Source organism: Lissotriton vulgaris, chromosome 3_1, assembly GCF_964263255.1.
Source record: "Lissotriton vulgaris chromosome 3_1, aLisVul1.2, whole genome shotgun sequence".
Lineage (NCBI taxonomy): Eukaryota > Metazoa > Chordata > Amphibia > Caudata > Salamandridae > Lissotriton > Lissotriton vulgaris.
In genome coordinates, this window is record NC_141689.1 from 93,876,204 (window position 1) to 93,890,889 (window position 14,686).

Consider the following 14,686-nt stretch of genomic DNA (forward strand, 5'->3'; position numbering starts at 1 on the left):
CTTATAGAATTCCTGAAATACTTCCAGCACTTTGTCCGGCTGATCTTGAACCTGATCTGTACTATCTTTAATACGACATATCCGATGCAGAACCCCCTTATGCTGTAGTCTTTTAGCCAGCAGTCTACCAGTATTCTCACCATACTCATAGATATCTGTTTTTACTGAATAAAATTGGCGGCAAGCTCTTCCCCAAAATGCTGATAAATTCTATTCCTGCAGATAGCTATCTGCCTAAGACATTCCTCTCTCTTTGTCTGATCAGCAATGACTCTGATTAGTGCTTCCTCAGCTTCTCGCAACTGGTTATTCCAACATTTGACCCTCTCTTTAATCTCCTTTTGGCGGTGTAGCGAGAAGCTGAGAGTCTCCCCCCTCACTGCTGTCTTAAAGGCGTCCCAAACAATTACCAAAGGGGCTGAACCATTATTTCACTGAAAGAAATCTTTTATCCAATTTAGCCGTATGACTGCAATACTCCTGATCGAGCAATAATTTCCGCTCAAATGTCCAGGCTGACCAAGGTGGTTTTATCCCCCTAGATGGAAGTTGCAAAATCAGTGGATTGTGATCCAAAATTACTCTAGGATGCAGCTCACAAATACCTCCTTCGAGAATCAGACCTGACACCCAAAAATAATCTAATTGGACAAATTTGCTGTGGGGGGCTGAATAAAAAGTATAACCGGGGTCAGTCGGGTGCAGCTTCTGCCAGACATCGACCAGGGCAGGTTCAAGGTAAAGCCCCCGAACAGCCTTGAATGTCTTGCCTTTCCTCCCAGGGTACAGGACACTGCTATTTAGGTCAAAGTTTGAATTCAGATGAATATTGAGATCACCACACAAGATTTTTGGGGAAGGCCATTGGGCGAATTCGATACTCAAAAAATGCAAGACAGAGGGTTCATCCAAATTAGAGCCGTACAATGGGCAGACGATATATGGAGACCCCTTGACTGTTATATCGGCAAGAGCCCATCGGACAAAATTGTCCACCTTCACTTGCTTGACGGCACTGACACCTCGCCTAGCTATTATAGCTACACCCCTAGTAGTAGTTGTTTGCCGGAAGCAGGCAATCAAATCAAGACCCACTTCCCTCAGCCAAGCATGGTTATTTCAAGGGATGTGTGTCTCCTGCAAACACAATACGTCTATGTCCTAATGTCTGACAAGTTTAGCTAGCACACCCCTCTTTCTCCTATTATTTAAACCGCAGCAGTTTAGAGAGCAAATTCGAATGAAGTTGTGCCTACCCATCATCCTTAAAAGCAATCCTGATCACCCAGATACTGCCCGGGCCCAACAGTCCTGTGTCACTAATTGAGACGACACCTAAAATGAGATTAACAAAAGAAAACTTGAAAAACTTTAACATAAATTTCCATAACTGTTTTGTAAGAAAGTAGATTGAACCCCCTCCACCTCACACCACCAAACCCAGCCACCCCCTCCCCCTCCTCTTGACCCCCCCCTGAACTCCACCCTACCTCCCCCCACCTTCAAAGATCTGGGGACCAACTGTCTCTGGTGATGTTGAGCGGCAGACCCCCCACTCAATCCACCCCTGCACCCAGAATATACTCGAAGCAGCCTTACAGAAACAATGAGGAACCTATCTATATAGGGAGAGAAAACAAATAAGATATTAACCAGGACAAACCGGAAGAGGCCAAATTCTGACAGTGAGCAAGTATAAAGAATGGGAAGCTGAAAATTAATCACAAAGGCCTATTAGAACAAAATCAATCGGATCCCAAGAATATAGATAAATATACAGTAATCCGCAGACCAAGGAGATCTACCAGTACCATCTGTGGCCCTTTATCCTGTCTTCAAAGTAAATAGGTAATCCTTGGCCTGAACCTCTGTTTGAAAGAATTGAATTTGCCCCTTACAGATCACCTTTAATTTGGTCGGGGTCAAGAGAAAAACCTGAGCCCCCTTTGCCTGAAATTCCGGAATCAATTGCCTAAGGTGCCAACGCAGTTCAACTGTCTTCTGACAGAAGTCAGGGCGCATGAAGAAGCTTTGGCCTTTTTCCGGTTCTTTTGCGGGCTGGCCTGGCCTTTTCATACAAGGATTCCTGGGGTAAAAAGTTATTCAAAGAGATGAGGATAGGAACGAGGACGATTATCAGACTGAGCAGCAGAGCTCAGTTGGTTTAAAGGAAAGCGGTGAGCCCTCTGGATTTGTGTCTTCCAGTCCCATTTTGGGAGATCCGGGAAGGCCTCCTCAAATAATTCAATAACAAATTGGCGAAAGTTAGTGTCAAAGCCCAGCTCATCTGAGTTTCTGTTCAGTTCTGATGGAGGTTGAAGACAGTCCGACCCCACCCTGAAACTGCTTGTTCCAGCACACTAGTTTTAAAACAGTGCACTAAGAACCAGAAGCTCAAGGGAAGGGGGGAAGTGGATAAAATAAAAAAAGAGAGACAACACCGTTCTTGCGTTTCCACTGTAGAAGAGCTGCTAAAATCTGTGGCCCTCTCTGACTTCTGTAGAAACTGGTGCCTAATGAAACATAAACAAAGAACAGATAAGTGCAACCTATCCCTAAATGTGTTCCTGACTAAACCTTAATCTTATTAGAAATTCTCTTCTAAAAGTACCTCTTGGATCCTGGTCTCAAGCTGCCAGGTTTGGAATGTGTTACTGTTCTGGGATGTGCTTTTTATTACTGTAAAACGTCTGTAAAATCAAACGAATATCATTATCAGAATTACCAACGTCTAACATTCACCTTAATATAACTAAAGCCTAAATTCTTAATAGCAAACTCACTTTTCACACATATCCAGACTTTTTATAAAACAAACTTTTACATCAAAATACAGCAGGTAATTTGTGCAAGTCCTTGATTTACTGTTTGCCTTGCTGTCAATGGTTTCCTCTGTTCGATTCTTAAAAAAGTTTCATTTAAACAATGTTTATTTTACAAAGTTCCACAAAGTATTCTTGTAACAAAGGGTTTGAACCACAAAGTTCGAGGAAGATATCTTGTTCCAAATTGTCTTTACATGAATCCAGAAATCGCTGATAAAGTTCTTTCCGGTAATAAAAGGTTTTACACTTACTTGTTGCTGAAAAGGGATACTGATCAGTCTAACCTTGACCTCTTTTGCAGGTCGATTGCAGTGGACAGAAGAGGGGCTAATGCAAGAAGTAGCCGGAAACCAGAAGAAGGAAGAGCCAGAAGCCGCGCCCGTTGAAGTCAATGAAGGTCTGGAGAGAGCAGGAGTTCCAGCGCCGAAGGATCTGTTCTCAGGTAAGTGTGAGGTAGAAGAGCACAAGCACTGGGTGAGGTTCAGGAGCTGCCTTTTATAGACAGGGCTGGGTGTGGTTCGAAGAGCTGGGTGTGGTTCTCACAAGCAGGTGTGCAGAGCTTCAGTTATTATGCTATTTCACACATATCCAGACTTTTTATAAAACAAATACTGTACTTTTACATCAAAATACAGCAGGTAATTTGTGCAAGTCCTTGATTTACTGTTTGCTTTGCTGTCAATGGTTTCCTCTGTTAGATTCTTAAAAAAGTTTCATTTAAACAATGTTTATTTCACAAAGTTCCACAAAGTATTCTTGTAACAAAGGGTTTGAACCACAAAGTTCGAGGAAGATATCTTGTTCCAAATTGTCTTTACATGAATCCAGAAATCGCTGATAAAGTTCTTTCAGGTAATAAAAGGTTTTGCACTTACTTGTTGCTGAAAAGGGATACTGATCAGTCTAACCTTGACCTCTTTCTCTTTTGCAGGTCGATTGCAGTGGACAGAAGAGGGGCTAAGGCAATAAGTAGCCGGAAACCAGAAGAAGGAAGAGCCAGAAGCCGCACCCGTTGAAGTCAATGAAGGTCTGGAGAGAGCAGGAGTTCCCGCGCCGAAGGATCTGTTCTCAGGTAAGTGGGAGGTAGAAGAGCACAAGCACTGGGTGAGGTTCAGGAGCTGCCTTTTATAGACAGGGCTGGGTGTGGTTCGAAGAGCTGGGTGTGGTTCTCACAAGCAGGTGTGCAGAGCTTCAGTTATTATGCTAATGAGTTGAAGTAACACATGGCCTAGGGAGAATTGTTCTAAATAAGTCTTGGTAAAAGCAAGGTCCACTGTTTTCTAAATAAGCCTTGGTAAAAGCAAGGTCCAATGTGCAAACAAGACAGCAATGTCCAAACTTGTGAATACATTGAGCAACATACACAGAAGTCTTAGGGAAGGGCTGAGATAACAAGAAAGGCTTTCAGTAGTATGTTTAAAGAGAGCTATTACAGAGACCACTAGTGCAATGAGAGGGGACATGCTCTTTGCTGTGCACAAACCCTAACAGTTAGCACCTTCTTGACCCTCCAGGATACCCAGAATTCTCAAGTTGTTACACCTAGCCCGGTTCTCCAAATCAGTCAGTTTGAACACAGTGTCATCCTTGATTGACTGTATGCTTTCCACCTTAGATTGCTGTGCAGCTAAGTAATCTTCAAGCTGGGAAATCCTAGTTTCTGCCTCTGTAAATCTGGAGGAAAACTCTGAGCAAGTCTTCGCAATCCTGCGGATGGAATTTTGTAGTTTCCTACAGGCCCCTTGTGTCCGGGAGCTTTCAACCCTTGATTCCTCTCTATGTGCCATCTTCACCTGATAAATGGTGGAGAGCTTGATTTCTTCAGGAGAGGCGAAAGCTGTTCCATTACTGCCAGACACTGCACTGTCCACTATGTCACCTTTATCAACCAGGCCCGATGAATATGAGTAATCCCAAAACATACCTCCAGTGGTTACCCCATTCTGAATAGGGCAAGCCGAGATTGCTCTAGCTTTTTTGACCGTCTCTGTCCTCAACTGAGAGTGATCACCTTCACCATCCCAGTGACAACTACTGGTATCGCTGCCATCGCCAGCCCAGTTCCTGTCTTGGGCATCCTCTTTTGAAGAGTTAGACACATCTGATAGGGAGAAGAATTTGTCATCTGGGTCCTCCTCTTTTTTGAGCTCTAAGTCCTCCATTTGGTCCATTAGGTCAGTCAATAGAACAGTTTCACATAGCGCTATGCCCTCTAACTCCTGTTTTTTAGCCAAAGGGACTCCATTACCCAGCATGCAGCTGGTTTTCTGAGCAGCATCAGAGTCAGTTTCACAACTTTCAGGCAAGTCTGAAGCGAACTTCTCAGAAGTGGAAACAACGAGCGCTGCGTCCCGAAGTGCTGACTCACCTACCGACGAGGGCACAAAGGCAAAGGGAGCAGAGGAAGTCCCCCAGAAAAGACTACAACGCAAACAAAACGCCTCTGCATGACTCGTCCTTAACATCCCCCACCGCACACACATCACAGCTCACCTGAGACACCTGCGCTGCTCACAGTCAACAAGAGGATCACCTTCAAGCTCCTCACCCACGCTCACAAAGCACTCCACGACACCGGACCAGTATACCTCAACAAATGACTCACTTTCTACTCCCCGAACCGCCAACTTTGCTCCGCTGACCGTGCCCTCGCCACCGTCCCACGCATCCACAGGACGACCACCAGCGGCAGATCATTCTCCTACCTCGCCGCCAAGACATGGAACACCCTCCCCACCCACCTGCGACAGACTTAGGACCTGCTGACCTTCAGGAGACGACTCAAGACCTGGCTGTTCGAGCAGTAGCTGCCCCCCTCTCCCCTCAGCGCCGTGAGTCCCTCACGGGTGATTAGTGCGCTCTACAAATGCTTGATTGATTGATCAATTGATTGTGGTGCAGCAGCCAGGGCAGTTGACTTCAGAGCACAGAGTTCACGGTTCGATCTCCGTCTCAGGCGGCAGCTCAGCCCAGCACCATGTGACTCTGGGCAATAGCTCACTTAATTTCCACGATGGCCCCCAGCGCCTTGAGACCCGTAAGGGTGAGTAGATTGCGCTTTACAAATATGGATTTTATTATTTTTTACCATGATTATATGTGATAATGACCAAAAAAGGAGGCAAAGTAAAACAATTGCCTAGGATCACACAAGTTGGTCAAGGGAGGGATCCAGGATTTATCTGTGTAATTCAGCCTTTAGATGTACATGCATTGCTTTCCCTAACCCCACCTTACACAACCCCTATCTTCCCCCAAACTGGCACCTTACAGGCATCGAAGCAGCCTTTGGTGAGACTACAGACCAAACGTTTTGGCCCCTGGGAAAATGTTTTTAAGTACTCATGACCTAGTGTATTGATATTTTTTGATCATATTAAATTATTTGTTTCCACCATACTTCTGAATTCCCAAAAAGCATGCTTTATTTGTGCTTTTCTAATTCTGATATATCCTAAAATTTCTGCACAGTTCATTTACAGACATCTAAATGTTGTTGTGTGCTAGAAAAAAATAACATTGTAGAGACTTCCTCCAGCGCACCCCCAGTAACCAGCATGATCTCAATTTAAAGTCAGAGAAAGAAAAGTAAACAGCAATCTCCCTCAGACGAAGACAGAGCCTGACATTTGACCTCTATCTTTGAATGCACAGCAAATATGACAAGATAATACCAAGATTTAAAGGTCTGTTTACAGAAGTGAGTACTGGTGGAAGAATACAGTAAATTGAGTAGGGACTACTGAAGGGACAAACTCAAGCTAGAGAGCCTAAAACAAATAAAGCCAGCAAAGAGAAGGCAAGCAAGTGTGAGTTACAAACTATAAAGCAATGGTCGGTACAAAAGGGGGTGGTGATGGACGGAGCATCCGAATCGATCAAGCACTCACACCCAGTCAAAAAATCTGGGTTTAATCCATCACCGTTCTTTAGCCCACTCTGCCACCCCAGTTCAGACATGGCTATATGCAAATCAGTATGACCCTGTGCCTCATGGGAACAGTCCAGCCCGAACTGCCAAGCCAGGTTTCCCTGGACTTGAAACAAGCTTCCGAGGACCGGCTTCTGGCATTCTAGCCGTCTTCAGCCCGGCTTGCTTGAATCCATTGGCAAAGTGAGCAAGGGACTCACGTCTGAGCATACCCTGCCACACTGATGGCGGCCAAAAGCGGTACAAAAGGGGGTGGTGATGGACGGAGCATCCGAATCAATCAAACACTCACACCCAGTCAAAAGAGCTGGGTTTAATCCATCACCGTTCTTTAGCCCACTCTGCCACCCCAGTTCAGACATGGCTATATGCAAATCAGTCTGACCCTGTGCCTTATGGGAACAGTCCAGCCTGAACTGCCTAGCCATGTCTACCCTGGACCAGAAACAAGCTTCCGAGGACCGGTTTCTGGCATTCCAGCTGTCTTCAGCCCGGCTTGCTTGAATCCAGTGGCAAAGTGAGCAAGGGACTCACGTCTGAGCATACCCTGCCACACTTATGGCGGCCAAAAGCGGTGCAAACGGGGGTGGTTATGGACGGAGCATCTGACTCAATCAAACACTCACACCCAGTCAAAAGATCTGGGTTTAATCCATCACCGTTCTTTAGCCCACTCTGCCACCCCAGTTCAGACATGGCTATATGCAAATCAGTCTGACCCTGTGCCTCATGGAAAAAGTCCAGCCCGAACTCTCAAGCCATGTCTTCCCTGGACCGGAAACAAGCTTCCGAGGACCGGTTTCTGGCATTCCAGCCGTTTTCAGCCCGGCTTGCTTGAATCCAGTGGCAAAGTGAGCAAGGGACTCACGTCTGAGCATACCCGGCCACACTTATGGCGGCCAAAAGCGGTAAAAAAGGGGGTGGTGATGGACGGAGCATCCGAATCAATCAAACACTCACACCCAGTCAAAAGATCTGGGTTTAATCCATCACTGTTCTTTAGCCCACTCTGCCACCCAAGTTCAGACATGGCTATATGCAAATCAGTCTGACCCTGTGCCTCATGGGAACAGTCCAGCCCCCTTTTGTACCGCTTTGGCCGCCATAAGTGTGGCAGGGTATGCTCAGACGTGAGTCCCTTGCTCACTTTGCCAGTGGATTCAAGCAAGCCGGGCTGAAGATGGCTGGAATGCCAGAAAACGGTCTTCGGAAGCTTGTTTCCGGTCCAGGGAAGGCATGGCTTGGCAGTTCGGGCTGGACTGTTCCCATGAGGCACAGGTTCAGACTGATTTGCATATAGCCATGTCTGAATTGGGGTGGCAGAGTGGGCTAAAGAACGGTGATGGATCAAACCCAGATCTTTTGACTGGGTGTGAGTGCTTGATTGGTTCAGATGCTCCGTCCATCACCACCCCCATTTGTACCGCTTTAGCCGCCATAAGTGTGGAGACATGAGTCCCTTGCTCACTTTGCCACTGGGTTCAAGCAAGCCGGGCTGAAGACGGTTGGAATGCCAGAAACCGGTCCTCAGAAGCTTGTTTCCGGTCCAGGGAAGGCATGGCTTGGCAGTTCGGGCTGGACTGTTCCCATGAGGCACAGGGTCAGACTGATTTCCATATAGCCATGTCTGAACTGGGGTGGCAGAGTGGGCTAAAGAACAGTGATGGATCAAACCCAGATCTTTTGACTGGGTGTGAGTGTTTGATTGAGTCATATGCTCCGTCCATCACCACCCCCTTTTGTACAGCTTTGACCGCCATAAGTGTGGCAGGGTATGCTCAGACGTGAGTCCTTTGCTCACTTTGCCACTGGATTCAAGCAAGCCGGGCTGAAGACGGCTGGAATGCCAGAAACTGGTCCTCGGAAGCTTGTTTCCGGTCCATGGAAAGCATGGCTTGGCAGTTCGGGCTGGACTGTTCCCATGAGACACAGGGTCAGACTGATTTGCATATAGCCATGTCTGAACTGGGGTGGCAGAGTGGGCTAAAGAACGGGGATGGATCAAACCCAGATCTTTTGACTGGGTGTGAGTGTTTGATTGAGTCATATGCTCCGTCCATCACCACCCCCTTTTGTACAGCTTTGACCGCCATAAGTGTGGCAGGGTATGCTCAGACGTGAGTCCTTTGCTCACTTTGCCACTGGATTCAAGCAAGCCGGGCTGAAGACGGCTGGAATGCCAGAAACTGGTCCTCGGAAGCTTGTTTCCGGTCCATGGAAAGCATGGCTTGGCAGTTCGGGCTGGACTGTTCCCATGAGACACAGGGTCAGACTGATTTGCATATAGCCATGTCTGAACTGGGGTGGCAGAGTGGGCTAAAGAACGGGGATGGATCAAACCCAGATCTTTTGACTGGGTGTGAGTGTTTGATTGGTTCAGATCCTCCGTCCATCACCACCCCCTTTTGTACTGCTTTGACCGCCATAAGTGTGGCAGGGTATGCTCAGAAGTGAGTCCTTTGCTCACTTTGCCACTGGATTCAAGCAAGCCGGGCTGAAGACGGCTGGAATGCCAGAAACCGGTCCTCGGAAGCTTGTTTCCGGTCCCGGGAAGGCAAGGCTTGGCAGTTCGGGCTGGACTGTTCCCATGAGGCACAGGGTCAGACTGATTTGCATATAGCCATGTCTGAACTGGGGTGGCAGAGTGGTCTAAAGAACGGTGATGGATCAAACCCAGATCTTTTGACTGGGTGTGAGTGTTAGATTGGTTCAGATGCTCCGTCCATCACCACCCCCTTTTGTACCGCTTTGGCCGCCATAAGTGTGGCAGGGTATGCTCAGACGTGAGTCCCTTGCAAGCTTGTTTCCGGTCCAGGGAAGGCATGGCATGGCAGTTCGGGCTGGACTGTTCCCATGAGGCACAGGGTCAGACTGATTTGCCTATAGCCATGTCTGAACTGGGGTGGCAGACTGGGCTAAAGAACGGTGATGGATCAAACCCAGATCTTTTGACTGGGTGTGAGTGTTTGATTGGTTCAGATGCTCCGTCCATCACCACACCCTTTTGTACCGCTTTGACCACCATAATTGTGGCAGGGTATGCTCAGAAGTGAGTCCTTTGCTCACTTTGCCACTGGATTCAAGCAAGCCGGGCTGAAGACGGTTGGAATGCCAGAAACCGGTCCTCGGAAGCTTGTTTCCGGTCCAGGGAAGGCATGGCTTGGCAGTTCGGGCTGGACTGTTCCCATGAGGCACAGGGTCAGACTGATTTGCATATAGCCATGTCTGAACTGGGGTGGCAGAGTGGTCTAAAGAACGGTGATGGATCAAACCCAGATCTTTTGACTGGGTGTGAGTGTTTGATTGGTTCAGATGCTCCGTCCATCACCACCCCCTTTTGTACCGCTTTGGCCGCCATAAGTGTGGCAGGGTATGCTCAGACGTGAGTCCCTTGCTCACTTTGCCACTGGATTAAAGCAAGCCGGGCTAAAGACGGCTGGAATGCCAGAAACCGGTCCTCAGAAGCTTATTCCCGGTCCAGGGAAGGCATGGCTCGGCAGTTCGGGCTGGACTGTTCCCATGAGGCACAGGACCAGACTGATTTGCATATAGCCATGTCTGAACTGGGGTGGCAGAGTGGGCTAAAGAACGGTGATGGATCAAACCCAGATCTTTTGACTGGGTGTGAGTGTTTGATTGGTTCAGATGCTCCGTCCATCACCACCCCCTTTTGTACCGCTTTGGCCGCCATAAGTGTGGCAGGGTATACTCAGACGTGAGTCCCTTGCTCACTTTGCCAGTGGATTCAAGCAAGCCGGGCTGAAGACGGCTGGAATGCCAGAAACCGGTCCTCGGAAGCTTGATTCCGGTCCAGGGAAGGCATGGCTTGGCAGTTCGGGCTGGACTGTTCCCATGAGGCACAGGGGCAGACTGATTTGCATATAGCCATGTCTGAACTGGGGTGGCAGAGTGGGCTAAAGAACGGTGATGGATCAAAGCCAGATCTTTTGACTGGGTGTGAGTGTTTGATTGGTTCAGATGCTCCGTCCATCACCACCCCCTTTTGTACCGCTTTGGCCGCCATTAGTGTGGCAGGGTATGCTCAGACATGAGTCCCTTGCTCACTTTGCCATTGGATTCAAGCAAGCTGGGCTGAAGACGGCTGGAATGCCAGAAACCGGTCCTCTGAAGCTTGTTTCCGGTCCAGGGAAGGCTTGGCTTGGCAGTTCGGGCTCAACTGTTCCCATGAGGCACAGGGTCAGACTGATTTGCATATAGCCATGTCTGAACTGGGGTGGCAGAGTGGGCTAAAGAACGGCGATGGATCAAACCCAGATCTTTTGACTGGGTGTGAGTGTTTGGTTCAGATGCTCCGTCCATCACCACCCCCTATTGTACCGCTTTGGCCGCCATAAGTGTGGCAGGATATGCTCAGACGTGCGTCCCTTGCTCACTTTGCCACTGGATTCAAGCACGCCGGGTTGAAGACGGCTGGAATGCCAGAAACTGGTCCTCGGAAGCTTGTTTCCGGTCCAGGGAAGGCATGGCTTGGCAGGTCGGGCTGGACTGTTCCCATGAGGCACAGGGTCAGACTGATTTGCATATAGCCATGTCTGAACTGGGGTGGTAGAGTGGGCTAAAGAACGGTGATGGATCAAACCCAGATCTTTTGACTGGGTGTGAGTGTTTGATTGGTTCAGATGCTCCGTCCATCACCACCCCCTTTTGTACCACTTTGGCCGCCATAAGTGTGGCAGGGTATGCTCAGACGTGAGTCCCTTGCTCACTTTGCCACTGGATTCAAGCAAGCCGGGCTGAAGACGGCTAGAATGCCAGAAACCGGTACTCGGAAGCTTGTTTCCGGTCCAGGGAAGGCATGGCTTAGCAGTTCGGGCTGGACTGTTCCCATGAGGCACAGGGGGAGACTAATTTGCATATAGCCATGTCTGAACTGGGGTGGCAGAGTGGGCTAAAGAACGGTGCTGGATCAAACCCAGATCTTTTGACTGGGTGTGAGTGTTTGATTGCTTCAAATTCTCCGTCCATCACCACCCCCTTTTGTACCGTATAAAGCAATGGTCAGCAGTGTGCATAATGCATTCCTAGGGAAGATTTCCAAATGTCCTCGAGATGTCTTTATCAAACCATATAGAGGTGCTGTCTGGTAGATTTCGACCTAAAAAGCGGCCACCACTCCCTGGCTATTAGTTAACAAGCATTGGCAAATCCAATTGGTATTGCCTGCACAAGAGATATTGGCTTTGCTAACTTATTTTAGCCATGTTGTACAGCAGCGTGGAGAGAAGTGGTGTGGCATGGCGCAGAGTGGCGTGGAGTGGCATAGAGTAGCATAGAGTAGTGTGGTACAGAGTAAAGTGCAGTGGTGTAAAGTGCAGTGGCGTAGAATGGTGTAGGGTGGAGTGGTGCATAGTGCACTGGTGTAGAGTGTGATAGAGCAGAGTGGTGTAAAGTAGCGTGGCATTGAGTACAGTGTCATAGAGTAGAGAGGTAAAAAGTAGGGCACAGTACAGTGGTATGGAGTGCAGTTTCTTAGAGCACAGCTGTGTACAGTGCAGTGATTCAGAGGGCAGTGGCATAAACTGCAGCAGCACAGAGCGCAGTGGTGCAGAGTAGAGTGCAGTGGCATAAAGTAGAGTTGTGCAGAGTAGAGTGCAGTTATGTAAAGGGGTGCAGCTTTATGTGACACCGACTAGAGTGGTGTAGAGTGCAGTGGCATGGAGTAGAGTGGTGCAGAGAAGAGTGCAGTTTTGTAAAGTGCAGCTGCATAGAGTGGTGCAGAGTAGAGTGCAGTGGCATAGGGTGCAGTGGCATTGAGTGCAGTGGCGTAGACTAGAGTGGTGCAGAGTAGTGTCATAGAGCGCAGTGGCATAAAGTGCAGTGGTGCAAAGTAGAGTGGTGTAGAGTGCAGTGGCATAGAGTGCAGTGGTGTAGAGTACAGAGTGGTACAGAGTAGAGCATCAGAAAGTGCAGTGGCATAAAGTGCAGTGGCATAGATGGTGCAGAAGAGAGTACAGTGGCATAGAGTAGAGCGGTGCAGAATAGTGTAAAGTGGCATAAAGTGCAGTGGTGTAGAGTGGCGTAGAGTAGAGTGGTTCAGAAAGAGCAGAGTGGCATAGAGTACAGTGGTGCAGAGAAAAGTGGCGCAGTGGCGAAGAGTACAGTGGCATAGAGTAAAGCGGTGTAGAGAACAGTGCAATATTGTAAAATGCAGAGGAGTAGAGTACAGGGAAGGGGGTGGCACGGAAAAAAAGCAATATCGAAGGGGTGAGTGGGAGGGATTAAAGGCTACATGGACGAGAATATGGGAGACGGACTAATAACATGAGCACCCATATGGAGTAGCTCCAAAAACGAGAGCAGTGGATGGACACAAGTACTTAGTCCCTGCTCCAAATGTGTACAATTGCCGTGCTATGCAAGGTCTCCCAGCAGACAAACCAGGAACAGGGATGTCTGCCATCCCCTGATCAATATAGTTTGCTTTGCACACTTTGAATATATATTGTTTTCCTACTGCTCCTGAAGTCACCAAAGCAGACTATTCAGAGGAGGAGCGTGGCCAGAGTCTGTTGCAGAATTTTGGCCAGAGCCTCGTACTCGCTGCAAGCCCGATGACTCTGTGCTCTGAAATCTAATGTCGGTTTCCTTGGGAGGAGGAGGTCACCCAAATACCTCCTAGACGAGCTATTAGAACACCGGCCGCCATGATGTCTACATGAAGGGGCCATTTAAACTAGTTGGGCCACGGATGTGCCGTGCACAACAAGCAGAGTTTGTATAAATGCACCGGGCCCCAGTGTGGTCTGCACTCCGCTGCCAGGGTTCAAGGATCCCCTTGTGGCCTCTGTGCAGACTGCACCCCCTGCAGTCAGAGACTGCAACTACACTGTGAACTCCCTTACAGTGGGAGTTTGTGGCCTCTGTGCAGACTGCGCCCCCTGCAGTCAGCAACTGCTACTACAGTGTGAACTCCCTTAACCCTTAACAGGCCTGCTACCAGAGCCAGCACATATATGTAAAGCGTGCACTATGCAATCAGGGCCTGCAGCCTCTTGCACTCCCGCCGGCAGAGCGGCAGCCTTCAGGTGCAGTGTGCACCAAGACTGGAGTCATTCTGGATCTCCCCGGGCAGTTCATAACCCCTGTGCCAGGGTACGACTCCACAGAGGAAAGTATGCACTTTTACGCCTGTGATAGACAGTATTTGTGTTGTGTGCCCTTCTGCCGTGTCGGGGCCTTCAGCAATTGTGTGGTATGCATTGCTGCAGTGTTAGTGTCTGCAGACCCCTGTGCAGTGTGAACGACTGTTGCATTATGCACCTCTGCCGCCAGCGCCTGTAGCCACCCGCCATAAATGATGCACCTATGCTGCCAGTGCCTCTGGCACGGTACATTATGCACTCCTGCTGTCAGAGGTTGCAGCTCACTGTGCAGTGTGCACTTCTCTTGCCAGTGCCTGTGGCCTCACTATCCAGATTATACACTGCTGTCAGTGCGCCAAACAGCTGTAACCTTATGCACTGCTGTTGCCAGTGCCAGTATCAACCCTGTTCTCATTATGCACTGTCAGTGCCTGCCGCAGCTGTACACTATGCAGTTCAGATGTCAGCGCCTCTAGCAGTTGTACATTATGCACTTCTACTGTCAGTGCGTGCTGCAGCTGTGCATTATACACCAATGATGTCAGTGCCCCTGCAGCTACACATTATGCGCTCCTGCTGCCAGTGCCTGTTGCAGCTGTGCATTATGCACTCCTGCTGCCGGTGCCTGTTCCAGCTGCGCATTATGCACTCCTGCTGCAAGTGCCTGTTGCAGCTGCACATTATGCACCCCTGCTGTCACAACCTGCAGCTCTCTGTGCACTTCCTGTGCAGGACGTGCACTCCTGTTGCCTGAGGCCGCTGCTTAGTGCTTATGCAGTGTGAGACCCTGCAGTGAAACCCATCAGCCTCTCGCACATTCCCGCCAG